Source organism: Apodemus sylvaticus, chromosome 2 (assembly GCF_947179515.1).
Source record: "Apodemus sylvaticus chromosome 2, mApoSyl1.1, whole genome shotgun sequence".
Lineage (NCBI taxonomy): Eukaryota > Metazoa > Chordata > Mammalia > Rodentia > Muridae > Apodemus > Apodemus sylvaticus.
Window position 1 is genome coordinate 49733303 of NC_067473.1, and position 4273 is coordinate 49737575.

At 37.1% G+C, this 4273-nt stretch overlaps 1 pseudogene; it reads right to left on the minus strand.

Moving 5' to 3' along the window:
* Positions 1-1042: 1042 nt before the first annotated feature.
* On the minus strand, positions 1043-2321 carry LOC127677367 (rab GDP dissociation inhibitor beta-like; annotated as a pseudogene).
* Positions 2322-4273: the final 1952 nt, after the last annotated feature.

Sequence of the window (4273 nt, forward strand, 5' to 3'; positions counted from 1 at the left end):
ATCATATGTTATCAGATGAGTTTCTTATCTTAGCTATTCTGATCAGTATATGACAGAATCTAAGAGTTGTTTTGATTGCATTTCCCTGATGACTAAGGACTTTGAACACACCTGTAAGTGCTTCTAAGTGATTTGGGAATCCCTTGGTTGAGAATTCTCTGTTCAGCTATGCACCCCAATTTTTTTGTTTTCGGAGTTTGGCTTTATTTTACAACACAAAAATCATTGGAGTCATTTTGAAACAGACATCAATTGAATTTGAGGATCAATATAGCATTACAGCCTGGTCCATTGAAGAAGCCATATGTGGGATAAAATGTGCTTCTATATTTTACCTGCTTTACCTTAAGTTTCCCTTCCCTTTCTCAGCATTTGTAGTAGGTTAAAATACCACATGCTGGTTTTGTCCTAACAATTCCCTAAGTCTAATGTTTGGTTAAAAGTTTATACCCTCATAACGAAAATATGAGACAGTCCTTTTTGGGCCCTGATATAATACTTGCCATAACAAAATAGGGAAAACTTTGAACATTTTCAGAAACCAAATTTAGATTCCCAAAATCAGGATGACACAAATTGTATAGATCCAGCTCTTAGGAAAAGTCATATAATTGCAAAGGCTACATTGATTAAAAGATACAAGCACTGTATCAAGTTTTCTATATTGATATCAATATTCATTTAGAACAGCTCCTTCATTAGAAAAAAATGCAGTCTAGAGAGATGGCTCAGTGGTTAAGAGCACCAACTGCTCTTCCAAAAGTCCTGAGTTCAAATCCCAGTAACCACATGGTGGCTTACAACCATCTGTAACAATATCTGACTCCCTCTTCTGGAGTGTCTGAAGACAGCTACAGTGTACTTACATATAATAATAAACAAATCTTTAAAAAGGAGAGAAAAGAATGAAGTCTGGTTAAACTGAACAGCACCAACCAATCCTGACTAGTCATTCCATGAAACAAGTTAATACATGATATTTCAAAAGTAAAGGAGTATTCACTGGTATAGCACTTTTCAAGATAATATGATTTTCTGTTTCTCAATAAATGTTATTCTTCTTGTGCTTTATTTCTTCAAAGTCAAACCCGGATCCTGATATCTTTAATGTCATCACAGGTTGTCTCAAAGTATGTGGTAACATCTTAGGGACAGGAAATAAAGATCTGACTGTCTGTTCCCAGATCTTAAGATAAAAAGTTTACTGATAATGAAAAATTTCTGTTCAGTTGGTTCCAAGAGCTCCAAAGTTGGTCTGATTTCTTTGTTGGTTCCTTTGTCTCCATAGTTGTATTTACAATTGCAATATACTTGACCTGTGCTGCCACATTATATTATTAAAGAGATTATGCAAACATAGATATCTGACTTGCCATTGACCTGGTTCTGTGGAGTGATGATCTGCAGGAATTAGCATCATTGGCATTCTCGATAGGGTCCATAGGGATGCAGATCACCTTTTCTATCAACCTCTTACATAGCTGGGATCACAGATGATCTGCTTACAGCTAGCAATCTTTCCTTCAGATTTTATGCCAACCACTCTTCCATTTAGCATAATGATTTCTTCAATTGGCTGATTCAACATATAGATACCTCCATATATAGAAATCCTTACAAATTGTGGGAATTCTCCAATACCATAAAGTAGATAGAGGTATGGGCTTTTACCATATCTTGCCAAAGACTTACTATAAAGTTTAATTCTGTTACTGGTATTGCAACATTGCTGATCTAAGTAGTCATCTGTTCTGTACAGTGCAAGAGAATGGTTACTAAACATAACATCTTTGCCAAATCAAATTTCGTATACACATCTCTCATGAAGGTCTTAGAATCGATACTCTCAAAAATTCTAGGACTTTTTTTGTCAAGGTTGACAACATTAACTAGGAACTTTCTGAATTGGCATTTCTCAAACAGTCCCTTAAGCTAGAGGCCAGGGCTTCTGCTTCAGTGGAAGGAACCTTGTAGATTTTCTCTCTCTTGTAGGCAAAACTTCCTTCAACCATTTTGAAATCCATATAATGAGTGACCTCTGTGTAAAACAACCTTTTCACTGGCTGACCATTGGCCATAGAAACTTGGAAATTAAGTCAATATTCCAGTCTCTTCCTCTTTCCCACTGATGCTGGTGGTTGTCCTGGTAATTTGAATTCTTGGTATAAATATTCCACAGGTGTTAAAGATGTAATTTATGCTCCATAGTATGGGTTCTGATCCATAAGAAGAACCATTTTTATATTCCCTGATACTATTCCAGACAGGATACATTCTGTTAGGCCAGTGCCCAGCACAATCACATCATATAATTCATTCATGGCAGAGAAAGAAGCACATGTTGAAGCTCAGAGGCCACCATAAAGAAGGGAGCATGAAGTCTGGCCACTCTAGGCCTTGGGGAAAAAAGGGAAAAAGGAAAGGAGAGGAAAAAACAGAGCTGTGTAGGAGGGGAGGCCAGCTGCCACGTTAATGGGAAGAGAAGAGCCAGGAGAGGCCTGGACCCCATTTTCAATTAGGTTGTTGGTGTCTAACTTCTTCATTTCTATATACATTTGGAAAATAACCAGCTGTGAGACGTAGATATAGTGAAGATACTTTCCCAATCTCTAGGCTGCCATTTTGTTCTATTGCCAGTGTCCTTTGCCTGAAAGAAGTCTTTCAGTTTTCATAAAGTCCCATTTACCATTTTTTGATTTTAGAGTCCAAGCCATTGATATTCTATTCAGGAAGTTATCTCCTGTACCAATGAGTTCAAGGCTATTCCCTGATTTTTGTTCTATTAAATTTAATATTCCAGTTTTATGTTGTAGTCTTTGACCCAGTTGGACTTGAATTTCGTGCAGTACGATAGATATGGATCTATTTGCATCTTTCCACATGCAGGCAACTCGTTAAGCCAGCTCGATTTGTTAAAGATGTTTACCTTTTTCTTTTTTTAAATATGTTTATTTTCTATATTCTTTGTTTACATTCCAAATGATTACCCCTTTCCCAGGTCGCGCCTCCCCATATGTCCCATAAACCTTCTTCTCTCCATCCATTCTCTGATCACCTCCCTTCTTTTTCTCTGTCCTTATATTCCCCTCCAATGCTAGGTCAATCCTTTCTAGGATCAGGACCCTCTCCATACTTCTTCATGGGTGTCATTTGTTATGTGATTTGTGCCTTGGGTATTCAGGGCTTCTGGGCTAATTAATATCCACTTATCAGAGATTGCATTCCATGTGTATTCTTTTGTGATTGGGTTACCTCACTTAGGATGATATTTTCCAAATCAAAGCATTTGCCTAAAAATTTTGTGAATTCATTGTTTCTAATTGCTAAGTAGTATTCCATTGTGTAAATATACCACATTTTCTGTATCCATTCCTCCTTTGAAATTGATTTCCTTATATTGAACCATCCCTCTATCCCTGGGATGAAGCCTACTTGATCATGGTGGATGATCATTTTGATTTGTTCTTGGATTCGGTTGGCAAGAATTTTATTAAGTATTTTTGCATCAATATTCATAAGAGAAATTGGCCTGAAGTTCTCTTTCTTTGTTGGATCTTTGTGTGGTTTTGGTATAAGCGTAATTGTGGCTTCATAGAACGAGTTGAGTAGAGTTCCTTCTGTTTCTATTTTGTGGAATAGTTTGAAGAGTATTGGTGATAGGTCTTCTATGAAGGTCTGATAGAATTCTGTACTGAAGCTATCTGGTCCCATGCTTTTTTTGGTTGGGAGACTTTCTATGACCCTTTTTATTTCTTCGGGTGTTTGGGACTGTTTAGATGATATATTTGATCCTGATTTAGTTTTGGTGTCAGATATCTGTCTAGGAAATTGTCCATTTCCTCTAGATTCTCCAGTTGTGTTGAGTATAGGCTTTTGTAGTAGGATCTAATGATTTTTTTGAATTTCCTCAGTATCTGTTATTATATCTCCCTTTTCATTTCTAAGTTTGTTAATCTGGATACTGTCTTTGTGCCCTTTGGTTAGTCTGGCTAAGGGATTATCTATCTTGTTGATTTTCTCAAAGAACCAGCTCCTGGTTTTGTTGATTCATTGTATGGTTCTCTTTGTTTCTACTTGATTGATTTCGGCCCTGAGTTTGATGATTTCCTGCCTTCAACTCCTCCTGGGTGAAATAGCTTCTTTTTGTTCCAGGGCTTTCAGGTGTGTCATTAAGCTGGTAATGTATGCTCTCTCCATTTTCTTTTTGGAGGCACTCAGGGCTATGAGTTTTCCTCTTAGCACTGCTTCCATTGTGTCCCATAGATTTAGGTAT